General features: G+C 43.4%; 1 pseudogene; it reads left to right on the plus strand.

Moving 5' to 3' along the window:
* LOC147085052 (uncharacterized) overlaps positions 1-11568 on the plus strand; it is a 46281-nt pseudogene extending 34713 nt beyond the window's left edge.
* Positions 11569-13106: the final 1538 nt, after the last annotated feature.

Raw genomic sequence — 13106 nt, forward strand, 5'->3', positions numbered from 1 at the left:
GGGTTTTGGCGCCCCGCTTGGGGCACTGAAACTGAATATCGGTGTGCAAAGTGCCGCAGCGCCACCCGCTGCGGCACAGCAGCCTGCAGTACTGCAGGCCTTCCTCGCACCCTTAAGGGGGAGGTGCCTGCAACAGCGCGATCCCCGCTCACGAGTGCCGGCAAATGAGCCCGGCACCAAGGAGAAGTGCCGGGCTCTCTGGAAACAGCCGGCAATGCCGTGGGGGGGGGTGTAGGAGGCCGGGGACGGAGGTGCGGGCAGGCGGCCGCCGAAAAAGCGGCCGCCCCGCACCTCCACCTTAAATTGCGCCACTACCACCACAGGTAGGCCCCTGTGTACCGGTCGCTGTTTGCGGCCGGTGCGGGGGAGGCGGCCGCTACCAAATATGGCCAGCGGGGCGATAGCGGGGTGCTGCGCACACCGATGATGTCATCGGTGGCGGCGCAGCGCTACAGTCTAACGCCGCCATTAGCGCCCCGCTCAATTTCGCCAGAGGTTTGCACACTGGCGCAAAAGCCCTCTTTGGGCGCAAACTGGTGGCGCAGGCCACTGAATTTCTAGGCCCTAGAGCCGCGCACATCGGGGCCCTGCTAGACCACCGGGGAGTGGGGTTCAGTTAAAGCAACCTGGTCTGCCCCTGTCGGTGCTAATGGGAGGCGCAAATCCACCTAATTTACCAGTTTTTAAAATGACTGCAGTTGCACTTTCCTGTTATGTTATTTAAAACATCATGTTACTGTTACAGTAATTTAAAAAATGCACATTAATTCCAATGATCTAGAAAGCAGAGGGCAAGCTATCTCCTGACACTTTTACCATTTCAGTGAGGGGGCATACATTGGTAAAGGACAGGTTGAACTTAGGTTATTACAATGATATCGATGTTAATTGATTGAAGCTTTTCGGTGTTTAAACTCTTTGGACTGTGCTTTCCTCAGATGACTTACCGAAGCCAATCTTCTCTGTGAATCCACCATATGAAGTCATTTTATACGGAGAGACAGTAACTATGACTTGTCGCTTTCAGTGTCCCTTCACAATTAACCGTTATTACCGAAAAAACGGTTTTTTCAGAGAACTGAAAGCTCCGAAAGGACGATGTTACACCTCTTTAGATTTCACCGCAGTATTTGGCTATGATGACATTTACACATGTGAATGTCTACACTCGGAGAATGGACAATGGAGATCTTCACATCCGAGCAACCCTATTCAGTTAATTATGCGAGGTTATGTTAACAGAATCTATTCTCCCAATGGGATTAGAACAATGTGTGCTTACTCAGCAATGAAACGATCCAGTGGAACTGAAGGACACTTGGGCTGCAGTTACATTGGACTTTGGATGTTCCTTTTCAAACCCAACCTCTTTACATGGTGTGAGCGGATTTCTTAATGGTCACCTTGAGCTAAATCTGCCCCAACATAAATACGCAGATCCCAAATTTTAATTGGTAACCCAATTTATAATGTATTTATCATTTGCCACTGTGCTAGAAGCTTTGTTTGCAGTACACTAAGTGCATAGCTTATGGTAAATGACAATAGGTTGCCCCAAGTTGACCACATATCTGTTTAATGCTTAATGCTGTTTTTACCTGGGAGAAAAGTGTAATTGTATTTTGAGAGGCTACCATGCAAATTCACACCCTCTACTGGATACCACAAGCACCATTTTGCATTTTGATCATTTACAACCTATTTAAAATTTAACTACGCATGCCAAAAAACGATTACCAGCATGAAATGCTTGGTTTTTAACGAGGCAGTATCGTTTAGGAAATGGTGGAGGCCAATAGGGTGTAGGAATGCTAATATCAATGCTCTGATTACTGAGAGTGTTTGCACTGTGAGTATCAGGGAACATAAATGAGAGCCTGAAGTATTAAAAGTTTACAGGAATCTGTTGTTCTTAAACAGTCTTCTGTTTTTCAGTCGAGTAGTAAAGACTTCAGTGTTATGGTAATATATCACATTATTTTTTCCACTTTACCATAAACAGCAATCTAAACAGAGAGTATAATTTCCTCCCAGTATAACACAGGCAGAGTTTTCTCAGCAGTTCCGAGTGTAGGCATACACTCAAATAGGTGTCTCTAATTTTCTGAAAATTTAACACAAATGCTTCCTTTTTTCACAATTTTCATTTTATCAAACTAGACGTGGCCTGGCCTTATTTGGTAGCCTCCAGTGAATGCATTTTCCTTCTGCCAATTCATACCCACACAAGTTGACATTTCGCGTAATTCATCATTCTGTAGTTTCCGGTCAATGCACAGTCCCTCAGCCGATTCATACCCACACAAATTTACATTTTTCATACATCAACATTCATTAATTTCTAGTCAATGCACTGTACTTCAGACGTTTTTTTATGCACACAAGCTTACAATTCTCGTATATCAACATCTCATTGTTTAGTTTGCAATGGTGTGTGATAGGATGTTTATATTATGGCAATAATATATTCCAAAGCCTTACTTCAATCTTGAACACTGGCAGTTGCTTAGTGAAATCTGTCTCTCACTCTCTCTCTCTCTCCCGTTCGCTCTCCAATGATACCAACCACATTTCTTTGATTTGTACTGAATGAACTAAACATGAAAACCTTCCAGAAGCCGAATTAACCGAGTACCTCATGACACCAGAATCAGATGTATGAAATATCGGTCTGAGAATGGGAGGACCAGTTAAAGAGTTGAGTCAAAGAAAGTTACAGATTGTGCTGATTGAAGGGGGATGGACAATAAGCAGCTAAACAATTTCTATTTTTTGAAAGCAGAAAAAAAACAGGCTGAAGGAAATACTTCACATAAAAGATAGAATCAGCACATTCTGGTTCATCCTGTTTTCCATCTGTCCTTTCCTTGTAAGTAATAACAAAAAGCGATGCATGTATTGGAAGCAAGACGACAGATTTAGTTCTACCTTTGCAAAAGTGTCCTTATATGTTATTGAGTAGACTTTTGACACAAAACTTCACATGGCATTTTTGATACAGATGAACTCCCGGAGCCGACTTTCTACATGGACCCAGATTCCGGTGCAGTTTCAAACGGGGAAAATGTTGCCATTTCCTGCAAAGGTGACATTCGCTCCAGAGGGGGAACATTTCTCTTGTTCAAAGGTCACAAATGAAATCCTGTACAGTCCCGTAATGTGAGTGGTGATGAGCGGAATGTGACCTTCAACATAAATACCCGAAGTGAAGGCTCTGTGGGAAATTACAGTTGTCGATATCAAACAGAGGTCGCAGGACGTTCGAGGAATTCGCCATTCAGTAAAGATGTCCCGATTATGGTGAAAGGTAGGGACCAACACATTTCAAAACGAGGTTGTGTGTTCTTGTATCTCAATGTCTGTCTCCTTCGCTCATATCTTGTTAATATAGGTGACCAAATCCCTTTAAAATCGAACTGAGGTGTACTTATTTCCATGCTATAGTTAACTGGGGATCTGTTTTTGATATATTGTCTTAAACTTAATCTGCTGTATAGCCCGCAGAATCTAAACCTGTTATCCTCAATTAATGGTCACGAAATAAATGCTGGATGGGTTAGTTAACTCTCTTTATTTATTGCGTAGAATTTCCAGGTAACTCCCGATTTCATCTTCAACCCACTTTGTCCATCACTATCTGAAGACAGCCCACATACCAGGGAGTGTCCGGCTGTGTACCTTCAATGCTGCCTAATAGGGTGAACTGAAGATCTTCCATTTGTCTGCAGTAAGCGAGCTGTGCCCAAGATCAATAATATGTGCAAAATAAATAGGTACACTTAGGCGCTACTCCATTTACTTCAAGGCCTGATTGACTTCGAATGCTGATCCCAAACTTTTACAGCCAAACAGTTTCCAGTAATCTTTCAAGTGGATTGGATCAGAAATTGAATTACATTCATACTTCAGATATCTTGCTGCAGTTGCACAGGGCCTTGGTGAGACCACACCTTGAGGATTGTGTGCAGTTTTGGACGCCTTATCTGAGGAAGGATGTTCTTGCCATGGAGGGAGTGCAACATCGATTCACCAGGCTGATAACTGGGATGGCAGGAATGACGTATGAGGAGAGATTGGGTCGATTGGGCTTACACTCGCTGGAGTTTAGAAGAATGAGAGGGGATCTCATTGAAATTAAAAATTCTAACAGGACTAGACAGACTAGATGCAGGAAGGATGTTCCCGATGGCTGGGGTGTACAGAACCAGGGGTCATAGCCTAAGGATAAGGGGTAAGCCATTTAGGACAGAGATGAGGAGGAATTTCTTCACCCAGAGAGTGGTGAACCTGTGGAGTTCTCTACCACAGAAGGCAGTGGAGTCCAATTCATTAAATGTATTCAAGAAGGAGTTGGATATATTTCTTAAGGCTAAAGGGATCAAGGGATAAGGAGATAAGGCAGGGACAGGGTACTGAATTTGGATGATCAGCCATGATCTCATTGAATGATGGAACAGGCTCGCGGGGCTGAATGGCCTACTCCTGCTCCTACCTTCTATGTTTCTATGTTTCTATGGTACAATTCTGATTCACTCAGATACTGCCAGGTATGATGAAACACAAATACGAATAAAAAAATCCTTGAAATAATGAGGCTTCCTTTATTGAAACAATGAACATTACGGGGCGATATGAGGCAAAATTTTACAATTATAAAAGAATGGGAGAAGACCGATAAAACCAAACTATTCCCAATAGTTATGATTAATAACGAAGGGGACTGAATTACAATATTAACTCTAAGAGAGCAAGAACAAACTCTTTATAGCGAGATGTGGAAGATATGGAATTCCCTATCAAGGATAATGGTTCAGGAAGTAATCAGTCCAGTTTACATTATATCGGTGGATGAATGAAAAGCTGATGAATGGATTTGAATACTGAGTTGTGCAAATGTGATTCAACTATTTGCTCATCAGTCGGGTCCACACAATTAAAGACGAATTGTGCACAATTTGATCTAAGTATTGTATCTGGACTCAGAGCCTCGTCTACTGGTACCCACACATTCCTGTTTGCGGATCTGTGTGTGATTATACTTTATCTGGACTCCTTGACAATGCATGATCAAACTCAACTTCGTCACAAAACAGCAACTGAATTGTGGCTAATCGTAGTCGGTGCATCTAATTAATATCCGAGGCCATTGCCAAGAGATTCCAAACATTATCGATTCCATATCGTAGCAAACTCACCCCAGTTGCCACCACTCTCAAAGTTCCCTTTTAATGTTTAGTCTGCCCGGTCCCAAATGATGCTTCTCACATCACTTTCAGTGACCAAGGCATCTCAGGAACCGTGTGAGGACTCCCCTAGTTGCTGCTGTTGCCAAGGTTTTCAGTCCTTCCTGTAGCAGCTTGATTTTCAGATGTCGAGGAATGTTCCCATTCATCCCCAAACAAGGAAGCCTTCCATTGGCTTCATCCTTGCTGCCGAAAGTCGAAGGTGTCACGAAAAAAAGCAAGAGGTCTATCTGTAGCACCTGTCCAATATATAGTGCCTTTAAAGCTGTATAACGTCACAAGGCGTTTCACATGATCATATTGGGACTAAACCTGACAGCGAGCTTAGGAAGGAGACAATAGGACTTTTTGTCAAAGAGATCAGCACGATTGGATAGGCTGGTGTTGTTTTCTTTGGAATAGAGGAGGCTCAGGGACGACTTAATTGAGGTGTATAACATTTTGAGGAGCCTAGCTAGAGTGGATAGGAAGGACCTATACCCTTAGCAGAGTGTTTGTTGTTGCAAAATAAAATTAATTAAATCCGCACACTAGTCTGTAAATGGTAAAATAGCCAAGCATTTTATTGAAAACCCAGAAAACACAAAATTATTCAACAGTACGTTACAAACAGTCCACGGAGTTACCTATAGGCTGATCAGGGAGTACAGCTTAGAGTTCCCGCAGCTCGTTCCAGGCTGACCCTCCGATTGTCTTTGGTCTCCGGTATTTAAGCATACAAATACCGAGGCAGGCTCTAAAGCCCACGTGCACATTTGTTAATTGGCTGATTCCCTAACTCGCGTCACATAATATTTATTGTCACATGATCACCTGTTGTTTTATTTCGTGACCCTTCGTAAAACCACATGTCTGCATTTGTGTTTGACTGTGCCCCGTGTGGTTTTACTTAACTCTAGGTTCCATTTCTTGTGGTTGGCGCTTCTGTACCTGTTTTATCTAAACTTGCAAAAGCATGAAGACCTTGCGGTCAACATGTCTGAACTGTCTCCGCTGTTGTCTCGTGTGCAAGCTGCATTTCCTGAATTCCTGAAGGGTGCCAATGCTTCACTTCTGAGCCATATGCAAAGCCTCTTTATTTGTGACTGTTGTTGCCAGGCAGAAATGCCTTGACTACTTATTCTTACCCATGAAGCTATGCTTCTACTATTTGGGATTTCTAAAAATCCATGTCAGTGTTCAATAACAAATCTGATTGAATTTTTCGAGGGGGTGACTAGGTGTGTGGATGAGGGAAATGCTGTGGTTGTGGTTTACATGGACTTCAGTAATGCTTTTGACAAAGTCCCGCGTAGGAGACTGGTCAAGAAGGTAAGAGCCCATGGGATCCAGGGTGCCTTGGCGCATTGGATCCTAAACTGGCTGAGTGGCAGGAGGCAGAGGGTGATGGTCGAAGGTTGCTTTTGTGACTGGAAGCCTGTGTCCAGTGGGGTACCTCAGGGATCGGTGCTGGGTCCCTTGCTGTTTGTGATCTACATAAATGATTTGGATGAGAATGTTAAAGGTATGATCAGTAAGTTCGCAGATGACACGAAAATTGGTGGGGTGGTAAATTGCGAGGAGGAAAGCCTCAGGCTACAGGACGATAAAAACGGGTTGGTTAGATGGGCGGAAAAGTGGCAAATGGAATTTAACCCTGAAAAGTGCGAGGCGATGCATTTTGGACGGACAAATAAGGCAAGGGAATACACAATGAGTGGTAGGACCCTAGGAAGTACAGAGGGTCAGAGGGACCTTGGTGTACATGTACATAGATCCCTGAAGGCAGCGGAACAGGTAGATAAGGTGTTTAAAAAGGCATATGGGATACTTGCCTTCATTAGCCGAGGCATAGAATATAAGAGCAGGGAGGTTATGATGGAGCTGTACAAAACGCCGGTGAGGCCACAGCTGGAGTACTGTGGGCCGTTCTGGTCCCCTCACTATAGGAAGGATGTGATTGCTTTGGAGAGGGTGCAGAGAAGATTCACCAGGATGTAACCTGGGATGGAGCGCCTCAGCTATGAAGAAAGGCTAAACAGGCTGGGGTTGTTTTCCTTGGAGCAAAGAAGGCTGAGGGGGGACCTGATTGAGGTGTACAAAATGATGAGGGGCATAGATAGCGTAGATAAAGAGGAACTTTTCCCCTTAGTAGGGGGGTCAATAAAAAGGGGGCATAGATTCAGGGTAAGGGGCAGGAGATTTAGAGGGGATTTGAGGAGGAACATTTTCACCCAGAGGGTGGTAGGAATCTGGAACTCACTGCCTGAAAGGGTGGTAGAGGCAGGAACCCTCACAACATTCAAGAAGCATTTGGATGAGCACTTGAAATGCCATTGCATACAAGGCTATGGACCAAATGCTGGAAAATGGGATTAGACTGGACAGGGATTGATGGACGGCGCAGACACGATGGGCCGAAGGGCCTCTTTCTGTGCTGTAAAGCTCTATGACTCTATGACATGGAATTAAACTAATTGGTATAAGGATTAGAGGAGAGTTGAGGATAACTTCTTTCACCCAGAGGGAGGAGAGGGTCTGGAACTCATTGCCTGAATGGCTGGTAGAGGCAGGAACCCTCAGCACATTTGAAAAAGTACTTGGATATGCACTTGAAGTGCCGTAACCTACAGTGCTACGGACCAAGAGCTGGAGTGTGGGATTAGGGTGGATAGATGTTCTTCAACCTCTCTGTAAATGTTTGCAATTCAACGAGTGCCGGTCTTCACGCATAGTTATTCATGACCCAAAATGATAAAACATGATGTCTTCTACTTAAGTAATAAAAATCCGTTGAGTGCACAACAGACTTTCGGAATAGAACAGTGCATTTCAAAATTTATCAGTTTATCAGGATAATCTGATGCATTATATATTCACCAATATCACTTAATAATATCTGCCATTTGCCTCACAGAGCTCGCATTCCTACTGACAGGACTGGGCAATACTGACAATGCCACGGGGAATCTAATTCATGGATTAACTGACATCGACTGCAGCGCAAAACAAGTTAACAGCGTTAATTCCTTCCTTTGTGCCCCCAGTACTCTCACTGTGACATACGCATGCAATGTTACAACAAGAGTATGAATAAGTGAGAACCGAATCGAACCGAATTAACATTGACCAAGCTGTAAAATTCAACAAGATTCACTGCAGACAAATAATAGCAGTACTTGCTTCAATGGCCATGTTTAAGAACGTCGTAAATGCATTCCCTCCATTCATGAACTCTGGCAAATGAGTTCTAAAGGAACACGTTAAGCATTTTGAAGGAAAATATGTTAAACTCCTACAATTATTACCCTGAATATAATGTGTCATTATTGTATTGTTCTTGTTGCAGTAGAGGAATGGCCAGCGGGTGTTAACAATGTCTTTGTGTAAATAGTAAAGCAAGCGTTCATGTTCAATTTCAGTTGAATTTGGAAGCGTTAATTACTAATTTAAGACTTGCACACAATGAACTATCAATGCTCGTTGCTTCTTCCACAGAACAATATCTCATGGTGCCCTTAGTCCGACTCTGCCTCAGTGCCTTCGTGGTCATTGTGATGGTGATATTCATTGTTGAGCATTTCGTGAATGTTAACCCGCCCAAAGGTAAGGCATTAAATATAATTGCAAATTTTTGATTTGTCTAGAATGTTTTGAGTTATTCTGTAAAATTCTCCGGAAAGGGCATGCCTACATTGTTATACCTAATACAGAGCCTTGCAGAAGGCACCACATATCCAGTTCGGCAGTATTACATAGCATTTACAGCACTGAATCAGGTCAGTCGGCCCAACAGGTCCATGTCGGAGTTTATGCTCCACACGAACCTCATCCCACCCTTCTTCATCAACCCCATCAGCATATCCTTCTATACCTTACTCCCTCATGTGTTTATCTAGCATCTCTGTAAATGCTTCGATGATGTTGGTCTCAACCATTACTTGCGCTTGCGAGTTCCACCTCTTACCACTCTCCTGATTAAGATGTTTCTCCTGAATTGCTTATTGGATTTATCAGTGACTATCTTATATCCATGCCCATAGTTCTGGTCTCATCCGTAAGTGCAAACATGTTCTCAACAGCTAACCTATCAACGCCTTTCATAATGTCAAAGCCCTCTATCAGGTCAACCACTAGTGTTCTCCCTTCTCAAAAAAAGACCGCTGCCCGCTCAATCATTCCTGATAGTTAAAACACTCCTGTTCTGATATAATTCTAGTAATTCATTTTTACCTGCTCCGTGCCTCTATATCCTTTTTATAATATGGAGACCAGAACTGTTCACAGTATTCTAAGTGTGGTCTAACCCAGGTTCAACACAATATTAGCAAAACTGCTCAACCCTCAGCCTTTTGTTTTCCAGAGTAAAGAGACAATGTCTGTTGAATAATTCCTGATAGGTATAACCTCTCAATTGTGGTATGATTCTAGTAAATATTTTTTGCAGCTTCTGCATACCTCTGTATGCATTTTATAATATGGAGACTGGAACTGTTCACAGTATTCCAAGTGTACTCTAACCATGGTGCAGTACAATGTTAACATAGAAACATAGAAGATAGGAGCAGGAGTAGGCCATTCGGCACCTCGAGCCTGCTCCGCCATTCAATGAGATCATGGCTGATCATCCAAATTCAGTACCCTGTCCCTGCTTTCTCCCCATATCCCTAGATGCCTTTAGCCTTAAGAAATATATCCAACTCCTTCTTGAATATATTTAATGAACTGGCCTCTACTGCCTTCTGTGGTAGAGAATTCCACAGGTTCACCACTCTCTGGGTGAAGGAATTCCTCCTCATCTCTGTCCTATATGGCTTACCCCTTATCCTTAGACTGTGACCCCTGGTTCTGGACTCCCCGACCATCAGGAACATCCTTCCTGCATCTAGTCTGTCCAATCCTGTTAGAATTTTCTAAGTTTCAATGAGATCCCCTCGCATTCTTCTAAACTCCAGCGAGTACAAGCCCAATCGACCCAATGTCTCCTCTTACGTCATTCCTGCCATCCCAGGTATCAGCCTGGTGAATCTTCGCTGCACTCCCTCCATGGCAAGAACATCCTTCCTCAGATAAGGCGACCAGAACTGCACACAATACTCAAGATCTTCCCTGATTTTCAATTCTATCCTTGTAGAAATTAACCAAAATGGTCTATTTGCTATTTATGGGCTTATTTACCTGCTTCGCTACTTTTACTGATTTGTACACAAGTACCCCCAGATTCCACTGCTCTTCTACCCCATTTAGGCACTTATTTTCAATGGAGTATGTAGCCACCTGATGCTTTCCACCTAAACCCGGGTTCGAATCCGGCCTCGGGTGACTGTCTGTGTGGAGTTTGCACATTCTCCCCGTGTTTGCGTGGGTTTCCTCCGGGTGCTCCGGTTTCCTCCCACAGTCCAAAGATGTGCGGGTTAGGTTGATTGGCTATGATAAAAAAAAATTGACCCTTAGTGTTAGGGGGATTAAATATGTGGGGTTACGGGGATAGGGTGGGATATGTGTTGGTGTAGGGGTTACGGGGATCGGGTGGGATATGTGTCGGTGCAGGCTCGATGGGCCGAAATGGCCTCTATCTGCACTGTGGGGTTTCTGTAATTCTGTGATTCTGTGATAAACGTGCCACCTTACACTTCTATATAAACATATAGAACGTTATTTGCCAATTACACGCCCAATCTGCAGGTTTATTAATATCTTCCTGCATATGTTGTGGGCCTCCTCTGTTTTAATTACAATACCCAATGTGGTGTTACCCGTAAATTTTGTTATTATACTTCTCCAGAGGGACAGGTGGGCAGGGACCTGATAGAGTGTGTTCTGGCAGTGTCCCTGACCACAGATGTCCCAATCAGCAATGTTACAGGAGTTCGACAAGGCAGGGATACAACTTGCATCAATCATCCTCAATTCTACTAAGTCAATCCAATGTCATTATATGTTTGTTTTTTTATACAGGAAAAGAAACATTGGACAAAACGTGTTCTCCAGACCGCCACAACAGACACAACATGGTCATTATGTCCCTGGATTGAATTTCTGTTTCAGGGGTGTTTTTTTAAACGTTTGCAGAAGATATTGCTTGCCTGCAGAGCAGATATTTTGCTACTATATTTCTTTTAAAGGACAGCTATGTCTGTTTTGATGCTATTCCCTCTCTAATATATAGGTTACAGTGACAAATCAGCACTGAACACTTTACACTTATTTTAGCAGAACATGTAGGAGAATCAGGAAGAACTTGATAATTTCTGTGAAGTAGACATTGAGCTGTGTGAAGCGCCTTGGTGGGAGAGATGAGCTGAGCCAGAGGACCCAGCGATTCCTCCTGATTATGGCTATTGAGATCTGCGAGCTCAGATAAAACCTTCCTCGGATGTTCCCACAGAGGAGGAATCAATTGCTCAAGAAACAGAAGTAGGACAGGAACAGACACATAAAGTTTTACAGGTTAGGGAATAGTCCAGCAGACTGCAAGCCCAAATTACATCCGGATATGTATAAATACACCATATTCTCAATGAAAGTAGAGCAACTGTTAACCAAAGAGTCCTGGAAATGTGTCTAGGGCCCCAAACACCCCTTCCAGGTGAAACAGCGATTTACTTGTACTTCTTGCAATCTAGTATACTGTACTCGCTGCTCACGATGTGATCTCCTCTACATTGTGGAGACCAAACGCAGATTGGGAGACCGCTTTGCGGAACACCTCCATTCCGTCCGTAAGGGTGACCCCGAGCTTCTGGTCGCCTGTCATTTTAATTCACCGCTCCATTCCAACTCCGACCTCACCGTCCTTGGCCTCTTGCATTGTTCCACGGAAGCTCACCGTAAACTCGAGGAACTTCACCTCATCTTCTGATTAGGCACTTTACAGCCTTCCGGACTCAATATCGAGTTCAACAATTTCAGATCAGAACCTCGGCCCCTATTACATTTTTACTTATATTTTTATTCACACCTTTGTTTTGGTTTCCCCCCCCTTCTTTGTTTTTCTCTCTCCCACATGGCAGCTGTCTCCCATTCTGCCAGCGCATTTCACACCTAATCTAGAGCCGTCTTTTGTCTCCACTAGTCCTATCACCATCTCGTCTCGTTTTGAATACCTTTTAATGTCTCTTCACTTCTCTTTTGTTCTCTCCCAGCCTGGCCTCTTAATCTATTTCATTTCCTGTGCTTCTTTAGTCTTGACAAAGGTTTTTGACCCGAAACGTTGACTGTATTTTATCTCCACGGATGTTGCCTGGCCTGCTGAGTTTTTCCAGCACTTTCTGTTGTTATTTCGGATTTCCAGCATCTACAGTATTTTGCTATAGTCCAAGAAATGTGATGGGCAGATAATAGAAATAATGGAAGCAAATCTTCAAGAGAATCAAGAGAATGAAAGTCTACTGAACAAGAATTGGCAATATCTCTGATACAAATGGAACAAGATAGGCTGAAACGTTGAACGCAAATGCTTATTTGAAGGGGAAGATTAATAAAATTGATAAGAAAGGATAATTAGCGGAAGGCAATGAGTCACGGGTGATATTCACAGGAAGTGTACAGTTAATGGTGTGGAATCAAATGACACAGCATCAGCCCAGCTCCAACCTCTTTGGCTTCGGATCTTATCACAATGAATGGTTATTTCTTACTATCAAAGAACCTGATCAAAGTCAGACTTGGAAAGTAAAGGAAGGAACACTCTGACACCCCGAAGATGGGGCATTGATGTCTTTTTATTCTGAGTTCTGAGGGATCCACGGCAAGAAAGTAAAATCTGTTGGTGAAGTTGGAAAAAACTGCACAGAGGAATGCGGGATTGGCTTTAAAGTCCTTTGAACGGATGGTGTATGAGGTAGGAACAGCGCAGTCAGTGCAGACACCACACTGTCAGGT

This window comes from Somniosus microcephalus, unplaced genomic scaffold, assembly GCF_052327205.1.
Source record: "Somniosus microcephalus isolate GS21.2 unplaced genomic scaffold, FLI_Smic_1.0 unresolved_chr9, whole genome shotgun sequence".
Taxonomy (NCBI): domain Eukaryota; kingdom Metazoa; phylum Chordata; class Chondrichthyes; order Squaliformes; family Somniosidae; genus Somniosus; species Somniosus microcephalus.